This window comes from Lepisma saccharinum, chromosome 7 (genome assembly GCF_977018435.1).
Source record: "Lepisma saccharinum chromosome 7, izLepSacc3.1, whole genome shotgun sequence".
NCBI classification, from domain to species: domain Eukaryota; kingdom Metazoa; phylum Arthropoda; class Insecta; order Zygentoma; family Lepismatidae; genus Lepisma; species Lepisma saccharinum.
In genome coordinates, this window is record NC_139235.1 from 22,030,503 (window position 1) to 22,053,781 (window position 23,279).

Genomic DNA, 23,279 nt, shown 5'->3' on the forward strand with positions numbered 1-23,279 from the left:
AAGCGTGAGTAAGCATAACTACACGCATGTTACAAATTGTAGTGGTCTCCTCATATGACACACTGATATTCACACTACGTTGCGCTCCGCTAACTACCTTTGCAATGGAAATGTTCTCTCTTTTTGTTTGTTGGCTTGTTTTCATTTCTTGCAATTAAAAGATAAGATTTGTACCACAAAGTTTGATAACTATAAATCATTCATTCATAATGATAAAATCTCAAATGGAAAATCAAAATATTAGAAAAAAGTAGTTCACAATAAAATCTCAAGGCAAATTAATTATCCCAAACCATATATTACATTCGTTGTTTGATATAAAAATATATATTACTGGGTACAAGATTGAACGTAACTGGTATAGACTATGGTGGTGGACTATTATAAGATATGTGAATAGTAAATAATCTGTGAACTTGCAGGGGTGATAGTAATCTGCTCGAGCCGAGTATAATATGGGTTTCAGGGGCTTCAATACAAGTTACGAGAGAATCTAGTTAGGGTGCGTAGTATAAGAAATAAGAACCCTTTTCTTTTAGTTAAAATTTTATCCTGTAAAATGGACGGTTCAAGGACTGTCGATAAGTCGCCTATGCCAGAGTTATGGAATATACTGTGAGATACTCATATGATTATAGTTCCCGAAACCACCGCTTATTCAGTTTGTGATACACAAGGAACATTTTATTAGATTATATTTACAGATATCAGTTAGAGATGTATTTTATCTTGCTTACAGAAAGCAGTGTCAATATTTTATACACAAGATACCTAAATGCATATTTCTGCAAAAAAGAATGTCGATGTCATTATGAGAAAGCTGCAATTGTGCATGTTCTCTTCGACCATATTCAATAATACCTACTATCAATACCGACATTTCTTATCATTACCTTTTGTCTATTTTGTACTTAATGAATCTCACTTTTGGCATCACCGTCATGTTTTCTAAACAAAATTGCGAAGTATAAGTTACAACTGAATTCCGCTTTATTAAATATGATAACAACTAGAAAGGTTGATAGTTACCGACTAGTGAGTGCCACACGGTACAAGCCCTAAATAATGTCAATACATATACTCTCATAATCTTAGTCAATACGTTCCTTGAGTTCAGAATATACGATACAGAAGGAAAAAACTGCTTTGGGACATAGGGATCTCGTGGTTCACAGATATTTTGTTTTGTGTGAACCACAGATAACTAGGAGTCAACAAGCATGACATATGACATGGATCATTTTTCTGATTATTATTATAAGAGACTGATGTAACTTATTTCTTACGTATTTATGCGATAACTTGTGTTGAATTGTCTTTCAAAAACAATGAATGATTTGGTATTTGGCAAAAGTGTGGTGAGAAACTATAGTTTAGTGCAATATTGAGTCACCTCTTAACTACGTCACACATTCAATATAAATTCCAGAATAGAAACATTGTTCAACGGACCCACCTCTAAAAATATACTTTTTATCATATCTACCAAGTGAAATCCCTAAACCAAATATTTCACAATGGAATCATTGTAGATTACACGGGATGATACGAGCTGGGATGAGTAACCTGCCTTTACAGAGACTGAAATCTTCAAATGTTCATGCTTTCTTGAGTCTACCACGCATTGTTGAAACATATACTCAATCTAGTACATTGATGAACATTTTTTTTTCACGTGCAGACAATGAACCAAAAGTTTTGCATGCATGCACGGGTTATAATCATTAGGGTGCGGGTTTATAGGCACTAGAAACTTGTAAAATAGGCAAACAGGCACAAAAATTACTGAAAATTGGCAATAGGCGCGAGTATGGACTTGTTAATTTTTTAGTTAGTTGCACACGTATTAACTTCAATTGTATTGCAATTTTCATACTTTTGTGTCACTTTTCTGCTGTTACTTTTGGCAAATCGTGACGATGATGATGAATAGTGATTACATAAAATTGTTGAAAGGACACTCACAAAGAAAAAAGAAAAAAATGTCATTCTGAGAGAACCGAACTACTGAAAGAAAACAAAATACTCAATAAAATGGGGGAATTATCTGCCAGATTATGCAAAATAGGCATTTACAAGCACTATAAAATGAGTTATCAGGCTTGAAACAGTATGAAACGAATTTAAAACATTAAAAAGCCTGAGTTTTACTACAAGGGAATAAAAAAAGACAGACTAAAACACCCTAAAACTCACATCAAAATATTCTAGGAAAGAATCAAATTCTTGCGCCATACTTTTGCTTCCTTCTTGGGTTGCATCACATTCGGGCAATAAGAAAACTTGGAACTACAGCCTGTATGAAGTCAGGGTCTACAAAGATTCTTTCTTCGTATATGGAGAAGACGGCTGACCAATAGAAAAATCAACAAGCAAACCCGACTCCTACAAGAGTCAACAAAGGGTGGGAAAACCACGAGCGATCAGCGCAAACACAAGATATAGATTAAAATGTTTGCCAGTTGTCACAGAACCAGAAAATTCAACAACAGTCAAGTCCACAAATACATGAGCTGCGCCCATATTTCCGCTCTCAGTGTCGCCTTCTAAAATGGCTTTTCTGGATGATTCTTACGCCATCATGCTGGGCCGTGTTTATCTATTCGACAAGGAGCGGGTACTTCAACGTATAATGCCCTTTTTAGTTACACTGCAAACCATGTACACTTTTACATACGGACTTAAAAAAGAGTTTGTTTACAAACAGGTGATTACAACAGAATTAAATTAATTTCTAAATGCGAATTTCTCATACTTTTTTAAAATCAAGTCTGCTAGTGTTTAATAAGTAACGTTCTTCTTAACGAAATAGCAAACGTTGCTTGTAACATTAATAGCCATCTCCACTGTGAAGCTTGAAAATAAAGTTTTAAACTCCGGACACAGGTATAATCTTTGACGTTTAACTTCTCTACTGTATTATACACAGAATAACTACTACAATCCCGAGATAAATTTTCCAAATTTCAAAGTTAACAATTATGGTAAACGAAAACATTTTCCCCTTATTTAGGGACCCTTTATTACAAGGTGATGACATTGCCACTACGTCATCGGGAAGGTATCCCCTCGATGATAGTGAAAGACAAGCTCCAAAACATGGATAGTGGGAGAAGGGTTCCAAGCTCTCCCTTGCATGAAATAGTTCCCACCGAGCTACACTGAATAAATATTACCATGTTAATGAATATATTTAGAATGAAATGTTGACAAAGCTTTTTCACGTTTGTGGGCATAATGAATGCTGCAGCTACTTTCAATTCTCGGAATTAAACATCCCTTTAAATGACGTCATTACTTTACAGAATTTAAGCAACAAACAGAGATACATGCAGCGCCATTGTACTCAGAATAACCAAAATATTGGTGATGGTAATCACACACTTGGTTCAAATACACGACAAATTATTTTTCACAAATAGTTTTCGTCATTGCTTTATAATTCTGGCCAAATGGGATTCAATGTTTAGAATCAACAAATAATTTAGTCAAAAACACCAAACACCGACCTTTAGTTAAATGAAACAAAAAAGTTGTTTTTTTCTGTGTAAAAAATATTTTTCACTGGATTCGTAAAGAGGCGCAAAACAATTATGATAAATACATTATATTATGCAAATGATTAGTTCGCAACGTTCGGCAAAATACACCTTTTATTTATACAGGTTTTCGAGTTACGGAGGGTAAAAAATTTCACAAAATTTCAAATATACTGAGACAAATCAAATGTGAAACAAAAAAAAAACATTAAACCGCTAATAAATTGGCCGATTTTTCTTATTACGTCAGTTACTAGAACAAAAATTCTATATTTAACCAGGGCAGTCTAAATTTATTTTATTGATATTAAGAATACAACTAGGCAAGAAGTTTTTGTTGAATAGTAGACCTTAAAATGTTCTGTTCAACATTACACGTAGGCTAAATTTTCTGATACAGAATCAAATTATAGCTATTTTGTTCCTTGAGTGTTGATGTGATTTTTGCAAATATGTCGTTGCTAAAGACAGATCCATCGTAACCTCATTCCACTTTATGGTAAGGGTAATCAGGTAAATGTATTAACAATTTAACAACGTACCGGAACAGGGGAGGGGGGGACTATATCTTCTCTGCACCTTCTCCCTGGCAATAAATTAACCCAGAAAATGAATTAGAATTATTCTAAACCAATCTGATTTATTCCACTAAATTCGCAACAAACATGAATGATTTAAAAAGTGACCCATAGCAGTTACTTTTATTAAAGAAATTTGAACAGCTTTAGTGTTATTTTCAATTTTTAAAAATGAAGATTTTCGAACTCACTATGCTCCAAAATTACTGCAAAACGAAACTGATGAAAAAAAGACGAGGCACAAAATGCAATAGAACACACACACACACACACACTTTCTTTCGAAAGCTCATTTTTAATATATTGTACTCTTGTTCATAGTGAATGTACTATCATTCCGACAAGCTGGTGTGTTTTCATGCTTATGGGAGGCCGCTGTAGGCTACAGCGGAGACCTGACTTATCGAAACTGTGGAGAGCGCGCAGTGACAGCTCACAGGAAGCGTATGGTTCGGGCCAGCTTGGCTGTACCCCCGGGTCTTCGCTTACGCTACGTCCAACGTGGATACGGGCAGCGCGGTGCGTGCGGTGTGATGCGAGCGCCGCACCGCAGATATGTGCGTGAACGCAGGGAGTGTCCAACGTTACTGCGTGCGATTGTGTTGAGCAGTTGCGACTAACATGGCTTCCAGTTCGGTGCGCTCCGTGCTATTAATGGAAAGTAGTGTACTTAAAATGAAAATATTGAAGGAACACAAGAAACGTCACAGACAAAAGACGCACACAATCTTCAGGAATAGGTTGTCGTATGTCATCATCTGTATCCGCAGCTACGAGCAGATGAAAATGCATTTCATCAGTACACAAGAATGACAATAAACACCTTTGACCATATTGTGAAAAAATTGGATGGTGCTTGTTATCATTAATTCCTGTACTCTCAGCTACGGAATCCCACTCCTTATCAACAATTAAACGATCTTTGTAACGAGGGTTTCTTTTATCCCACAACATATTTCTTGTTTGCACTTCTGCAATAAGCCCTTCCATCTTTCTTGGCGACTGGCCACCGGACGGCAAATGCGATACAAAACAAACCTGTTTGAAAATCAAACGTTGCGTGCGTTGCGAGCGGACGAATCGCACGCGTCACGTGTCTACGTAGGACGGGCTCATTTCTGACTACAGGTTTGATCGGATACGACTGCCGCGTTGCTCGCATCGCACCGCACGCACCGCGCTGCCCGTATCCACGTTGGACATAGCGTTACTCCTTCGCCGTCTCGTGTTACATGCGGGGAATCTGTACACTGTGTACTGAGAAGAATCGATCGCGTAACATCGTTCTTCCTTACCTTCGCTCTTACAAATACAGTGTGAATACACTTCCCACCAAAAATCACGGTACCGTTACTGAATGCTGCCAAAAGTTACAAAACCGGCACAAATTGTGTAAAATAAAAATATTATTACTCTGGTGGTGCGTGAATGCATGTTTGTGACGCATAATTCTATTTCTGAAAGGACATACAAACTCAAACTGACATTCTCATCGCCGATTCACAACAGGGTACTGAATTCTCCATAAACTTACCGATCTACGCGTCGGAGTGGTTAGCACAGAACGCTACGATGCCAAAAATTCCGGAATGGGGATGAGTGTTCAATTTCATCATATCATCTCGATTAGCCAAAAACGGCAGAAAAGCGAAGTAAAATAAAACAAAGAAATCAACCTCCATAAGCTAATCTGTTCATAACCCTACACCTGAGATTCAAATTTGATTAAAACAATACTGTTCTATACACACTGAAACGTCGAGAGGTTCTAAGTTAGAAAAACTACTCTGAAGTCATAGTAATCTGCCACTAACATTATTATTCTTTATTTATTTGGTTTCAGCCATTGAATAATGCACTTTAACCCATGCAGAAATGTGTACAGGGCATATTATTCTTATTCTACTTTGGCTTAACTGCATCTTGAAGGTTAATAAATGGAGTGGGCAGCATAAATATGACCAGGCAAATCGTCCAACTTTAGTCTCATTGGTTTTTCTCTTACACTGTGGTTGTTCAAGGATGGAATTTTACTGGTGTTGGTGCAGAAATTTACTGCTTCTTTGATGTTTTTTTGTTTCAATTTTTCAACTTGTCAAATGTACTGCGTAAAACGAAGCGAATGAACACAGTATGGCGATGGACAATTTGCGTGGTAATACTTATAGATATAAGCTTTACACCTTCCTAGGGTAGTGAATTGTGTGTAAATAATAGACGAAGATAACATGGTTTAAGATTGAGCCTTTTTTAAAAGCCCGTTTTAAGAACTGTAGCATATATCGTAAGTGATCATTACTTACGAGTATTCTGGAAATAACATCAAATTATTTTGAAATGTTACTGTTGTGTGTGTGAAATAACGCGGTGAAATCTGACTATTGCTTCAGATTAGTTTAATTTCAACAGTGCAACACACACACAATCCACGACCTGTAAAATCGTAAACGGACCTTTTTATATCCATCCTCAGAAAACAAATTGAGAACACCAACGCCCTCTGCCCATGAGTTCATAATGAATGCGGCGGCCCAAGTCTAGCCACGTCACGAGAACAAAAGGGAAGCTGTCACATCAATTCAGAAGGGAGTAGTGGTGAAAAAAAGTAAACTCTTACGACACAACCCTGCAATTACACAAATCGTACATTAAATACTTTCACCAATTCTAAATCGAGGAGCATTGACACGCCTTGCCGCGGCGAACACAATCGAGCGTAGACGAGCGGTGTTCAGCTCTAGGCGGTTTACAACTATAAATGTAGTCCGATCGGATCAGCTTTCTCCGCTCTGCCAAGGAGATTTTTGTCAAACTATCCTTCCTTGCTGGATGCACAATGGATCGGGGGCAACAAGTGCTTTGAGGGAGAGGAGACGGGAGAGAGGGGGCACATATTGAGCGAGGCAAAAGTTCGTGTCATTGGCTCCGGATGTTTTTATTCTGTACCTGTTCTTAATTTCTGGCGAGCGGGTCTGGGACATTCATGTACAGGAACACCTGCTGCAATGCTCTTAGATTCCGGTTCATTCTGTTCCCTATCAAAGGGAGACGAAATCTCCCCCTTCCCTTCAAAGGAAGAAGGAAACCATTTTGAAAGAGGTGCCTGTTTCGTTGAATAAAGGTTCTATTGTCCTCGCACGGGATTGGCACGTTCGTTGAATTGGTGGAACAAGTGTACAACCAACCGCTCATTTCCTTTTGTCATCGTTAACATTTCTTAATTTAAAAACCACACAGATTCTCGTCATTTATGTGCAAGAAAGTGTCAAATTTAGCAAGCATGTTCTCTGCAACAAATTGTAACATAAAATCAAAATATTTATGGAAAAAAAAAAGTATGTGTATATTTGTGCTTCTATAAGAAATAAATCGGGGAAATGTGCAATTAAAAGTTGAAAATTTAATAATTACGACGCAAATCGCTAATTGGGCAATTTGTACGGGCCTCCATGTAATTTCACCTTGGCGATTACTGAGAAACATAAATATTACGCCCAAGACCCATTACTGAATGGTGGGAGTACGTGCCAGGGACCCAAGGGCTCTTGGTTCGAATCTTGGCTAAAGCACGGACAGTTCATTGTGTTCATTCTATCTGTTTCAATACAATTCACCATTCATCCTCATCGGCGCGACAGGCATAAAATAACCTAAATACAAACTATTTATAATTTAAACTTGTTAAGACAACAAATTGGTAGCGTAAGATATATACCGTTTCTATCTGAAGAAGGAAAGGAACATGACAAAACAACCACAAACGATTCGTACCCGGATTCATAGATACATGTCTGTAGGAATTCTTGAAATGTATATATTCAATGTAATTTTTTTTTCAAAATATGTTGAATGCCATTGGTTTCCTTATTTACCAATTTAAGTGTAAGCAAGCTGAAAAACTGAACGCTAAAAATGTGATTCAATGTTGTGCTTAGTGTGTTGAGAAACCATGTTCGAATCTTTTTCGCGCATGAGATATTTATCCCTTCACGGCTGTAATCATTCATCTCCTTGCCTTGGTTGGTTTAGCGTATAAAATTACACAGTAACTGGCAAAACAAATGGGAAAAAAGCAAAGAAAACCAGATCTGTTGAACATGAAAAATAAATATGAAGATTTATTCTGTCGCGAATTTCTATTACATATAATAATAATAATTATAGTAAAGACACGTGTAGTTTATTGGGCACAAAAAATATAAAGCACGACGAAATGTATGTAATACCTACTCCTTGCATATCTGAACAGTGTGCAAACTTAATGTACAAACATTATGTTGTAAAAATCTACAAATTATTCTGAGTTGCAGGAAAGGTTAACGTGCAATCAAACGCAAGGGAAGATCATTTGTACTGAACCTGGGGCGGTTCTGTTTGCAACTCTACAGGATATGTCCTTCACAGCTCATCGCAACACTTTACGCCGAAGTTCAACACAGCAGGCCTACCTTGGTTATTGCCTATAGCCAGACGGGCACATGTAGCAAGCAAGAGGACCTTGTACTCTTTCTAGCTGTTTTGTCGGTGGCTCCTTTTTAACGTTTTAAAGCCGTCCCATCCTAGTTTAGGATTATCTTTCGCTTGGTTCGTTCGGAAAAGCCAAAAAGGGTCCGCCAGCGAAGGGTTTCTTTTACTTGGTAGATAGTAAAAAGTAGGAGATTAGGCCCAGGTAACCGAAACAGTCCTTCGTACACCAAGTGGAAGAAAGGTGGATGAAAAACAAGTCGACAGATCGGTCGGATTGTACAGATACGCCGAGAGAATGCTTTTCAACCCCCCGGGCAAGGTGCATGGGCCCTCTGGAAGCACCATGGTGGATGGAATGTCTTTTGAAATCTCGTCACCAAAAGCGAAAAAGCACCAAGTAAGATCTACGATTTTAATACTCAACACGGCTTGGATTATGAACAACCGGTCAATCTGGAACACACCACGTTAGGCCTAATTTGTAAAATTCGACCAGGTTGTTGTGCGTCAAGGAACTACTGTTATAACCTTTTAGAAAAAAACGCACAAGTTTTGCACGCTAAGAATATATATAATATATCAACATACCTGTGCTGAATGTCTTGTTTTGTACACAACACCACAAATCACACAACACACGCGCGCGATCACAACACGGAAACTTAAAAACGAACTTTCGTTTGCCAAAAGAGATTCAGATGATCCTGTTTTACACAATGCACAAGCGTACGTCGAAATCACTGCTTCCAGGTGCACAATTATCTTATCTCTTTCTCAGAGGGGACAATCACTATCCAAATCGTACACCTGTCTCATTTTTCGATCATTTTTCCCCCCAGAAAATTAATCTTTTCCCCCTCGCGACACAGAACAATACACATCACAGCCACAACATCTACACTTCACAACAGCACATTCTGCGCGACTGGTAGGATGGCGAGAGAACCAGCTCCAAGCGAGGGGAGGTACGAAGGGGAAACGTCGGAACCGAGACGTGTTAGGTTCGGCAGAGGAACTCCAGTGGCTCTGCCGTCTACAGGCTGCTGTCGATTGTTTTCAAGTCGAACGAAAACTACCATCTTTCCTCTGTTCGCTGTGTCCAGTGCCCCACATGTCCAAAGACGCAGAATTCAAAGTTTGCATCGATCCACAAAAAATTGCACATTCTTCGCGCGTTGAAATCTCCTTCCAGACCCAGTTGACATCCAGCAGATCAGAGAGAAAGGTCGGCGCACTCGTTTCGTTTCCCGCAAGCCCGTCAGATCTACGCTCGTCACGTGACCGTGGGCTCCCAATGAACCGGCAACCTGTGCTGTTAGCACCGTAGTTGCTTTTTCCTAATGGGAGTATAAGGTGTTTTGAGTAGTTCTCCCTCCCGCGGGTTTGGACAGAAGAAGCACAATGCTTATAGGCACAAGGAATGAAAGACGGAAAGAAAGCCTTGTTTTAGCGTAACTTGCATGGATGAAGACTTAAAGAAAAGAGAGCTTCGAGCAAATACAATTTAAAGTGCAATCATGATATATCTCGGTCTCGGAAGTAACTAGCAAGTCCTAAAGAAACTGGACGGTTCGCCAAAGATGTAACTTGAATCTATAAATATTTTGGTCATTTTTTAAATAACTCTACAGATTTCTTAGACATGATATCGTACAACACCGACAAAACCTCCTCCGACTTGCTCACCCCTTGCTTTAAACCCATCATCCCTGTCCGCAACCCCTAAATTGCTTCGGTGTGATAATTTTGATAATCACCAAAGGAAGTTGAAAAACACATATTGTGATTTCTTTTATACTTAATAGTAACAGACATATTCTAACTGTAGGTCCAGTCCAAATTAGTCGCTAAACTACGACAGCCATTTAAAAACAAATCACAAATGTTTTATTTAGTTGTATTTTAGTAATCCTGTCTAAATCAGGAAATTGTTTCTTTTATTGCCCTATTTTACTCATACACTGCTAACTAGTTTCACGCACCTGGTAAATTGTCATTTTCTGTATTTTTGTTTATACTAATAAAAATGATTTATAATTATTAATATTGCACTATTTTTATGTATGCACTGCAAAAGCTGCCATATGTTAGTCATACTCATACCCCGGGTTCGATACTCGCTGGTGGTTCGGATACCACTTTAAACTGTAGGTCCAGTCCCGATTAGCCCTACTGTGCATAAAGTGGACTTAAAACACCAACTCAGTCAATCATACTCATACCACCCCCGGTGGCAGAGTTGGTAGCACATCGCACTATGACGCCAGGGGTCCTGGGTTCGAATCCTGGCCTGGGCATGGATGTTTGCGAGTGTCCATTCATCAATTTCATCATATCATCATCACTCATCCACATCTTCGCAAATTAGCCAAAAGTGGCACAAAAACGAAGTAATATAAAGTAAATCAATCAATCATACCAGATGGAAAACAAACAAACATACCTTCTGCAAGCCAATAATAATAATAATAAAATGACGCTGTGAGCTAATAAGTGTCAGACTACATAAATTATGGCGGTGCTTTAGAAGAAATATATATAGAGCACCCTTCATAATAAGTTCGACACCCCATACGCATCCTATAGTCCAAATACTACGTAGTTCCTCCCATGACTAAGACTTCCACAGAGAGTAGAAAATATGAAGACAAACCACTTATGCCTCGTTTCCACAAAAAAAAAACAAAAAAAAAACGAGATTATCTGCCATGCGCGTCTGCAACCGCGCGGTACAATTTCAGGGTTGCCACTAGTATTTATTTTTTCTGTCGGATAAGATACTAAAAGCCATAGTATACAATGGAGACAATTCCATGCCCGCAGAGACGCTGGTAGAGTGGTATGTACAGTCACGGACAGTTCTGGGTTGTAACAATTACCCTGAAAGTCAATGGGACTGTAACAACCGTCCATGACTATACGTGTATATGCATTTGCTGCTTGCTCTATTTGACGTTAACTCATTAAATAGAATTAATAAGTTTTGTTCACTGATATTCATATAGAAAGATGGCATTTGCCTGGAACAGTAACAGTCCCCAGTGTATATCACTAAAGATTTTATCGATTTCTGTCGGTGGTTACTAGTAATGGGCGAGATATCGTCCACACGATATATCGCGATATTGAAAAAATATCGTCCAGGCGATATCAACTAGACAATATATCGTCACAATATTTTGGCGATATATATCGTGCCGGCGTTATGCCGTCACCATATTTGGCGATATATATCGTCACCATATTTGGCGATATGTATCGTCACCATATTTGGCGATATGTATCGTCACCATATTTGGCGATATATATCGTGTTGGCGATATATGCTCACGATATTTTGGCGATATATCGTCACGATATTTGGTGATATATATTGTGTTGGCGATATATCGTGACGATATTTGGCGATATATATCGTGTTGGCGACATATCGTGACGATATTTGGCGATATATATATATCGTGTTGGCGATATATCGTCACGATATTTAGCGATATATCGTTATGATATTTGGCGATATATCGTCACGATATTTGGGGATATATCACGAAATTTGGCGATATATATCGTGGAGATATAAAAAATAGTGCAATGTGACTTACCTAACACATTATCAAGAACGTATTTAGAGGATGTCCAGTGACCCCCCCCCCTCCCTCGAAAAGCTTACCAAGTCCAAAATTAAATAAGCAAAATGCTTGTTTACTGTATGCATAATATTAAGTTCATTTTCTTCCGTAGAACGTACCTAAAGGTAAGAATTGGGTTGTGAATATACTGCCTTGCGTTGACAATGTCACCACTACTAATAATAATTCGCATAAAAATTATGACCTGGAACTTTACTTTTCATCAGCTGGACCTAACAACCTTTTTGGTATTCAATAAATAATCTATTTATATATTTTACGTGAATTTATTTGGTAGGACAGGTGTTTGTACACAAATTGTAGTGATCTTTACTAGATATAAATTATATAATGAATATTGTCCCGGCAAAAAGCGGCTCTGGAGCTCACCCAGCCTGAAATGAATGGGTACCTGAAGCAACCCTGGGTGGAGCGTGGTGCTGATCACGTCACCTCTAAAATGACCACAACTCCCTATATGTGCCTTCTTCACAAGTTCTTTCGATTCACGAGCCATATAGTTAGTGCACTGGAATTCTTCTTCAACTCTTCTCACAGTCCAGCTCTTCGGAAGTACAGTTTATATTGCTACTTTCATACTTCTATCTGCTGTTGATTGAAATTTCTCTTTTAATTGTGTTATGATTTTACTTTCTCCTGCAGTTTTCTGTGTTCTGCAGGAATATCTAACACTTTTAATCTGATAGCTGGCTATATTTTACACATTTTCTGTGTTGGGATGTATACCTTTCACTGAGCCTTTTTCAATTTAACTGGAGATTCTCCAATATTTTGTAAGCTTCTGTTAAGAGATTTTAAAGCACTTTCTTTGGGCACCGTTCAACATCACCTTCAGTACTATTGTCAACATTTTCTATTACCATAGGATTCTCACTTACTTCACTCACATCATATGTTGCTAGTTTCTTGGGACAAGAATCACAAATTTAGAAATCACCCATGGCAACACGTTCTCAAATTGTGCTTCACATTTCCATGCTCTTCCTCATAAAATGGATTACAGCATACTGTATTTTTAAATCTGGATGATGCCATGATGCTGATGATCAAGCTATCTTCCCTAAGAAAAAAGTCAGCTCAACTTAAAACTGTCATTAAAAACACACTGTCTATTCAACATTCTACCACATTTGTTTCAAACAAGACTCCTGCACACATTCTTCACTTTCCAGTTGCAGAAGTATTGCGCAATTAGCAAGTCTGCGATGCAATAGTGCAGTGTTGCAAACTCCCACCAGAAATGACCGGCTGAAAAAATACACTCACTAATTCAATTGTTTTTCTATAATTATCCCATAACTGTCTAAACTTCAAATTTAGTTATTCTGTAGTGTAATCTTGGGTTAACGATATATTTCAGTTCCAAGGAAATGGCAAATATGCATCTTGAAAAGTTCAAGGTCAAAATGGATGACTTTGAAAATAAATATAGTGATGTGATACACAGTTGGAAAGCTTATTTCATGTCCTTTCAAACAAGACTACAACCAGTTCTCTACGTCAATTAGGGTAACAGTCCCAAAACTCCATACATACGCCACACAGAGCTATAATTTCTCAGAATTTCATATCTTAATGAAGTCTACCACATCAAACACTTGAATTTCGGAAAAATCTGAGATGGCCGGATCCGGGGTCAGAAATGACACTTTTTTTGTTGTTGATTTGGTATGGAATGACCGCTATACATTATCAAAGCAAGTTCGTAATTGTTATAAACAGTACATTATTTTAATTTCTGTTGACCGAAATACATAAGTACGTGAAATTGTCATATTATATACATACAGGGTGTCATTTTAATGGTGCCCACGGACCGGAAACGTATAGAGGACATCAAAACAAACAACTTTTCTCAGTAACATTTTTCTCGTTGGTGCATCGTTTCGGCGCTACAGTCGTTCAAAAAAGTCCGTATTGCCGGCTGAATGCTTGCAACCACACACAACATTTGATTGCATTTGTGACGTCATATCCCGTCGTGAAGCGATGCGTTACAGGGTTGCCAGGAACACACATATTCTGTGAAAAATGACATAGCTACAATCAGCCACATTATGTACCGTAAAAGAAAACGAGAAAACACGTTCTGTAACCTAACAGGAAGTACACAAACGATACGAAAAATGGTAGAAAGAAAATAGAATTCAAGTGGAAGTGGCCATATCGAATTTTGTCTTAGCATGTCAAATATTTGCAAAGTTACCAAGTTGGTATCTACAATTTAGTCTATCCACTTCGTGCTTCTGATACTAAAGTGTAAATCACCAACCCTAAGACCTTCTGTAAACAAACCGTCTCACCGATTCGACGTATCACTGAACACCGAGGAGACCTTACAGCACGCATAGAACTCGCCATGTTTTAAAGTGGCACTACTTCCTTGCTGTTCACATGACTATTTTTAGAAAATAACCAATGTTACTTATAAAATATCATTATGTTCACAAATCTCTAAGCTCATTGAAAGTTGTCTGTGACACACTGAACACATGACAAAATATAATGAAATAACTCAAAATTCCAAAGGTAAGCAACACATAATATAATGTATATTCAGGGGCATTATGAGGCAAGTGACTAAAAATGCTTGAAAATACAGAGATATAAGTAGTAGTAAAACAAACTCTCCGACGACTGTATTTATCTACGCACCGGATACACATGTAATAGTTTGCAACTATGAGCAGGACAGCATATTCGCTACTGATTCATCATTAGATTGTTACTGTGGTTGTACGTGTTTTAGCCGTAATGTAACAACGTGAACCTCGGATACTTCCGTTATCAGCACAAAAGTACCACAAGGCATCAGGACACAAACCTGTAGATATCATCCTTGCAACGAGATTTGCAAATATTAATTGACATGTAGCTGGACGTCAATGCTAATGAAATTATAGGTGATTATCAATGTGGATTTAAACGTAACAGATCAACTACAGATCAAATTTTTCACATCAGACAGACACTTGAAAAAAGTGGGAATATAATCAAAATGTCCATCAGCTATTCATTGATTTCAAAAAAGCATATGATTCGGTCAAAGGAGATAAATTATATAATATATTAGTAGAGTTTGGAATACCTAAGAAGCTTGTTAGTATGATAAAAGTATGCACCAGTGAAACAGAAAGTAAAATTCGTGTGGGTATTAATATGTCTGACAAATTTACAATTCATGATGGGTTAAAACAAGGAGATGCATTATCTCCATTGCTCTTTAATTTTGCCTTAGAATATGCTGTTAGGAAGGTAAAAGAAACTAAAGAAGGACTAAAATTAAATGGTGTGACTCAGTTGTTAGCATATGCAGATGATGTAGACTTACTGGGGGATGATGTGAATACAATTAAGAATAATGCTAAAATATTTTTCAAAATTGCTAAAGAGATAGGTTTGGAAGTTAACAAAGAGAAAACTAAATATATGCTTACAGGCCGAAACAAAGTGTTAGGTAATAATCAAAATCTAATTATTGATAACAACTCGTTTGAACCAGTTTCCAAATTCAAATACTTAGGACTAATATTAACAAATGAAAATGATATTAAAGAGGAAATGAAAAGTAGGCTTAATTCAGGAAATGCATGTTACTTCTCTCTTCATAAACTTTTGTCTTCTCGTTTAATATCTAAGAAACTAAAAGTTAAAATATACAAAACAGTAATTTTGCCTGTAGTATTATATGGGTGTGAAACTTGGTCCCTTACATTGAAAGACGAACATAAATTGAGAGTATTTGAGAATAAAATCCTTAGGAAAATCTTTGGACCTAAAAGGGATGAGGAGACAGGTGAGTGGAGGAGGTTACATAATTTAGAACTACATAATTTGTATTCATGTCCAGATATTATTAGAATAATTAAATCAAGAAGACTTAGGTGGGCAGGCCATGTGGCACGAATGGGGGAGGAAAGAGGAGTTTACAGGATTCTTGTTGGGAAACCTGATGGTAAGAGACCTGTAGGAAGGCCAAGACGAAGATGGAGGGACAACGTTGAGATGGACCTAAGGGAAATCGGTAGGGATGGAAAAGAGTATATAGAACTTGCTCAAGATAGGGAAAGATGGAAGGCCTGTGTTGCTGCAGCCATGAACCTTCGGGTTTAAGAAGGCTAGAGAGTTAGTTAGTTAGTTAGTTAGTAGCTGGACGTAAACAGCCACATGTAAGTTGAAAGTCCAATAAAATTTATTGTTGTTGATATTTGACATGAGGGCTGAGACAAAATCCGATATTGACACTTCATTTTGAATAATTTTTCTTCCATTTCTCATATCGTTGGTTCACTTCCCCCTTCCCCTGAGATGACTGCTGATCTTCTGGCTGGTAGGCTATGATCTTCGGTCTACTGGACGCGTTTCTCGCTTCGTTTTACAGCTAATAAGAATGTGGTTGGTAATTTGACATTTTTCACAAGATTTGTGTGTTCCTTGCAACACTGTCGTGCGCTGTTTCGCCGCAGGAAATGACGTCACAGATACGATCAAATGTTGTGTTGGGTTGCCAGCATCCAAGCGGCAAAACGGTCTTTTTTGAACGGCTGTAGCGTCGAATTGACGCACCAACGAGAAAAATGTAACTGAAAAAAGTTGTTTGTTTTGATGTCCTCTATACGAATCTGTGGTCCGTGGGCGCCATTAAAATGACACACTGTATAAAGGAATGGGTGATACCATCAAACAAAACTGTCCTAAAACCAAAAAATTAAAATTACGTACCATCAAACCTATCAGGCCTGACCTAACAAAAAAAGTACAAAACGAAATCATTCACTTCTTCACTGTAACGCATATGTGCGAGCTGGAAACAACAGAAATGTTCATGTAGAGTAAAGTATTCATACACCATGCACAATTATTTTCTTCGCTAGGACTTTAAGGGGGAGGCAGAAACATGTCACGGTATCTAGTGACAAGTGAAACGCAGTTCGATATAAATTATTTTTTGTTTATCGATTCATTTTATGTTCAAATATAAAAGTGTTAGGTTTGAGTTATTTCGTGGATAAATTTGTATCCGAGCCATACGTCGGGAGTTGGGAGACGGGTTTTTCCTGAGTGACAGCCGAACTGTCATTGGGTCTTACAACATGACATATTTGCACCAACACGGAGAAAAGGAAGGATTATTTTCGTCGGGACCGGTCTAGAAGTCACAGCGGTTGGGCGAACCCATTTTCACGGATGACCAGGAAAATCAGCTGGAGCCCAAGCCTGCAAGGATCGAGGACGCGCTGGTGACCGCGTTTCAAGACAATGGACAGAGGTAATTTCCATCTCCTCGGAAACCGAAGCCAAGTCACCTTAGCGTGCTTCTCAACGGACAAATTCGAAAGTGATATAAAATCAAGCGTACTACGATTCCAGACACAGTTTTTACCCGGATTTCATAGAGAGAGCATCTCCGCGCTACACTCTCGTGTGATTATCGTATTGTCTCCGTGGACTTTGTTTTCTTACGTACCGTGAGCGAATTGCAGATAGAGAGTTACCAGTGTGCGCCTTATTTTGGTGAAGTACTAGGCGGTGATTTGTTTTTGCCAAGCGTGGACTACTTAATAATGGGCGGCTAAAGGAGATAGAGAAGGGAGTCCGTCGACTTCCCTGAAGCCTGCAACGATGCATCGCCGTCATCCGGTGAAGCCAGCCAGCCAGCGCCAAAAACGACGCCAAAGCCAACCACTGCCCAAAGCCCGAAGAAGGTTTCCAGTTCGACGTTCCAATCGAAGCCCGTTACCCGAGAGACAGAGATTAGGATGACTCCAGATCGACGTCCAACTGAAGCCCGTTACCAGAGAGAGAGAGAGAAGGACGACTCCAGTTCGACGTCCAATCGAAGCCCGTTACCAGAGAGATGATTCCAGATCGACGTCCAATTGATGCCCGACACAAGAGAGATTCCGGACCGGCGCGTGACCACGTACACCCGACGCTAGAGACAAGAGGAACGCCCGAAGTACTAAGGAGGTGCAAGTACACCATATCGTCGCAATCATCCTTCGTCGCGATCGACCTCGGAAAACAATTTCGCCACAAAGGAACCGTGTGCAAGTCCCGCGTCCAGGAGAGATGAATGACCACGCAATGTAGCAGAGTCCGGTAGAGTATTCTTGAGATGGTCTATGTCCATGTAAACGTGCATTGTTAGTATCAACACCGTACTGTTAACGCCGAAGTCTCACGTATTTGCAAAGTGACTGAGGAAACCCCGAACCTAACTTCCGTGTCTGATAATTTTTTGGTATTGTTATAAAAAGGGTCATTTCAGATGTTCTAATTTAATTGTCTGCATTCAGAGTTAGAAGCTCCATTCCATTACTTTCATTTTTAGTGTAAATTGTCAAAGTGTGCTTCATTTTTGTGTAACCGAACGCCCCGTCGCGCCATTTAATTTGTCAATACTTGACTGATGAGTCCTTTTTAATTGTGGAAAGCGTATTTTATATCGCAAGGTCGTGCGCGTGAAGTAGTATTATTTGTTGCATAGTGGTTCTTGATGTAATTTTTGCTCGCGCCGACGATTGATTAGTGTATTCCGGCAGCTGGAGCCGATTAAGTTTTGCATCACTAGGTAATGGTGTAGTTGTTCTCATTGGACGAGTGAGGCTTATGTGTATTAACCCCGTCCGAGAAACTTGTTAAATGTCGTGCTTACGACTGGGTGCATACGTTCATTCGAACGAGAGATTTAACCACGCCGACCCAATTGTCTTAGTTAACCGCTTTCTGAGGACTGGCACATAAATTAATTTAAAAGAGCACAGGAGCTGGCAGACAAATACCCTAAATTCACATAAAGGTTTAAAACTAAAAAGGAATGATATGTTAATGAGATCCATGATTTGTATCTATACTTCACATGTAAAAATACCTCAGATGTGTGAAAGAGAGGGAGAGAGTGAATGAGTGAGCGTTTGAGGAGACTATGTAAACAGTTGTTGATTGCAATATTTTTTGTTGTTACAATATATATTCACTTTTTACCGTTCGTCAGTGTTGTTATTTGACGTTTTTCAGGTACCGGATATTATGCTATTAGTGTGTTATGATCGTTCGAATCTACATATCAAAGGTAAACAAAACAGTGTAACATTTCAAGGTATTTATCTCCGCCTCGCAATAGTACGACAATAAACGACCGTCTCAGTACCGAACTTGAAAACCTGGTCCGTAAGAGTCACGACCGGTTTCCTGTACACATAACGACATTTGGCCCCGTGCCGGGGTATGAATGACACGTCATTTTGGGGACCATGAGTGCACTCGTTACAAACAATTATTTCAAGTTGGCGCTACTGATACAGATACCTGCATCGGCACCTGCGGAGAGTATCAAGAGGGTTCACAGACCCCTCCCCCATTTGGAATAAGGAATTGCCAAATTCTCTTTCCTCCGTTCCTTTTATTTATAATTACTTTGTCTATTTCTTTCCTTGCATCTTCTTTTTAGCTATCGATCTTCTCCTCGTTGGTGTTTACTTCCTCTCATCTCGAACATTTCTTTTTCTGTGCTTTCTATATTTCTCATTTCTCTATCTCCCTTTCTCGCTTCCCTGTTTCTCTCTCTCTCTCTCTCTCTTGCGTCCCTTCCCTCTTTTTCTCGTTTTCTTGCTTCTCTTCATCTCTCTTTTCCTTACTTCTCTTCCCTCTTTCTCTCTTTTTCTTGCTTCTCTTCCCTCTTTCTCCCCTTTTCTTTCTTCTCATCCCTCTTTCTCTTTTTCTTGCTTCTCATTCCTCTTTCTCCCCTTTTCTTGCTTCTCTTCCCTCTTTCTCCCCTTTTCTTGCTTCTCTTCCCTCTTTCTCCCCTTTTCTTTCTTCTCTTCCCTCTTTCTCTTTTTCTTGCTTCTCATCCCTCTTTCTCCCCTTTTCTTACTTCTCTTCCCTCTCTCTCTTTTTCTTGCTTCTCTTCCCTCTTTCTCCCCTTTTCTCGCTTCTCTTCTCTCTTTCTCCCCTTTTCTTACTTCTCTTCCCTCTCTCTCTTTTTCTTGCTTCTCTTCCCTCTATCTCCCCTTTTCTTACTTCTCTTTCTCTTTTTCTTGCTTCTCTTCCCTCTTTCTCCCCTTTTCTTCCTTCTCTTCCCTCTTTCTCTTTTTCTTACTTCTCTTCTCCCCCTCTTTCTTGTTTCTCTCTCACACATTCTCTTCTCCATTTCTCTCTTTCTCTATATGGTACATCTTTATGTCTCTTCCCTATCTCTTTGTTTCCCTCCCTTTTGTGTGTCTCTCGCTAATTTTTATCTGTCTCTCACGTTTCTCTTCTCTTTCCTTTTCTCTCCCTCTCTCCTGTTTTCTTTCATTCTCCACCGATTTTTTCTATCTCCTTTACACATCTTTCTTATGTTCACATGTAAACATGATATCAATACGAGGGTTGTTCGGAAAGTCCAAATAATCGGTCAGAGATGGAGTTGCAATCGGAACAAAAGCATGTGCATTAGAAGGCCACATCTGTTCTGAACGTGCAGGGAAAATTTCATCGCCACTCTTCCAAGAGTCTGGTTTCCATAGGCACGTGAAGGAGCAAAAGTTCAAGTGACGTGACAACATGGAACAAAAGGAAGTTTGTGTGGTCCTCAAGTTTCTGGTGAAGAAGGGATTAAATGCGACAGTCATCAAAGCCGAATTGGACACAGTGTTGGAAGACTCTGCCCCATTATTTGCCACTGTTAGCAAGTGGACGACGCTGTTGAAGCTTGGACGGGACAGCGTTCAGATTTGCACCCACAGCAAATTCAAACAAACTATATTTTGGTCAATTTTTCTTCTAGAAAAAATACCTAGGATATCTACAACTTTATTTATGAAAGTTTATAAAATTGCTTTGAAAAGCAAAGAACAAAAGTGTGATATTCAATTCAACTCATCTTAGCAATTGGAATGAAATGCTGCTTGTATATTCTTCATTGACCTTAATTATCCCATCAAAATGTTAGTGAACTCATAAAAAAGAAATAGCGCTATCAATATCACTTGTTTCTTTATTGAACATATCCCAAGTAGATGTCTCATGCATAGTTTTTTTTTTTTTTTAAGGACAAGGGAGGAATATTCAGAAAGGAGTTGAAGCGGTGTGGTGCACATTAATGTGAGGATATGAACCGACTAAATAAGGGTTGTTCTGTGGCTGTTGTGGGTGCCCAACCAACAAAGCATATCAAAGACACGTGTGGGTGTGTGTTACATATTGTATCTGTAACATGAATAATTGCATTTGCAAATTTATCAATGCTAAAATTATCTCACATTCCATATAAAATTTAACATGGTACAATTAGTATTGTTCATGTCTGAAATTAGGACTGACACAAATTATATCGTCCAGATGAGGTTTTGTTCACGTGTAAAACATATCATTGATAACTGACAGGTTCAAAAGGGAATTCAATGGATATCTTCTAGACTGCACATGGATATCCAAAAAGTATCCAATAGTTGTCCACTCCCGAAGTTAGACACGAAAATCCAAGAGATATCTAATGCTTTGAACATTCTCAGTCTAAGCGTTTTAAAGATATTCGGGCTGTTCACGACTTTTAATTCACCTGTATCTACATAAATACATAGTTTCATATTTAATATACATTTTTAGTAAGTATACTTATTAAATGTATTTGTCTTTGTCTTGCAATTCCTTCATTTACTAATTCCACATGTGTTTTGTTTAGTATTGTAAAGCGGCTAATTTTGGCTAAATTTAATCTTAAATACCTTTCTTATTCGGAAAAACACCGTCACCAAATTTCAACTTTTGATATTTTCAAAATTTTCATTTTGAGGAGCTTATCGAAATAAAGGGGGTACAAGCACCTCAAACTCGTACGTTTAACAATTTTCGGACTTACCTGGCACCGCATAGTAAATAGAAATAGGGTTAAGGCGTTTTACCCCCTTCATGGTTATTTTGGGCCGCAAGGATGAGAAATTATGGAGAGAAAAAATATCTATCGGATTCATTGCAGTATGGAATGGAAACTACTAATCTGAGAGCAAAAATGGTAATAGAAAAGCGAAGAAAATTTCTGAAGAGAATGGATTTTGAATCATTACATTTGGAATAATAGAACGGAAGTTCATAATCGTCTGAAAATGCTAAAATCACCGCACGCTACTAACTGAAAATGGCTAACAGATCTAAACGCAAGCTTTTAAAAAAAAAAATCAGACGTCGATTTTGAACACTTGAAGGATATAGAAATAAGTGGTTTAATTATTATTTTTTTAAAAAATGGTGAATGGTTGGTTGAAATTCTTCCGAGAAGGAAATTTTACACGAATTGAGATACAAATTGGGCGAGTATAATGGTATAAGATTGAATTTATTATGGTCAATTCAGCCCATGGCTGAACTTACTTCAACTTTCAAATGGATAACAATGAATAAGACACAGAACAACACACCACACAGCCCCACAGAGGGCGATGAGTAGGCTACTCAGTCATATGACAGTGCGTGCCCGCAAGGACGTATTTAGACGGGTCCAGGGGGTCCGGACCCCCCCCCGAAAGATTTATCAAGTTTATTCGTTTAGCCATTGTTATATAAATTCCTCTGAACTTATTGTAAGACAAGGATTATATGGGGATCATACGGCTTTGAAGAACAGGAAGGACGTATTTAGGGGGTTTCAATAATGAAAATATTAGCATTTGTTGCATAATCGATGGATATTAATTTCCTCTTAACTTTTTAGAAGGCAAGGATTATTTTGGGATCATGCGGCTTTGAATGACATTACTACTCAAAATAACATGCATAAAATTTTAATCAGAAACTTACTTTTCTCCAACTACATGTAACATCATTTCTGTTATTCGATAAATATTCAAGTACTAATCTATTTGACATTAATTTCATTGCCATTGCACTTGTTTTTATGTAGTTATTCCGATCTTAACTAAGCTACGTAATAACTAATGAATATACGCTGTTATATCTTTTTATCGTAATTAACCATAAGTCGCAGCTAAGTGAAGAAAAAATATTAAAATAATACACATACAGAAAACTAAAAAATACAACGAATAAACATCAGAGTAAAGTAA

General features: G+C 38.3%; 1 protein-coding gene across 1 annotated transcript in view; it reads right to left on the minus strand.

Moving 5' to 3' along the window:
- ds (dachsous cadherin-related 1) overlaps positions 1-9,499 on the minus strand; it is a 471,629-nt gene extending 462,130 nt beyond the window's left edge. Inside the window, exon 1 of the mRNA XM_083125066.1 lies at positions 9,173-9,499. The gene's annotated coding sequence lies outside the window, so the exon portion shown is untranslated. The remainder of the gene's footprint in view (positions 1-9,172) is intronic.
- Positions 9,500-23,279: the final 13,780 nt, after the last annotated feature.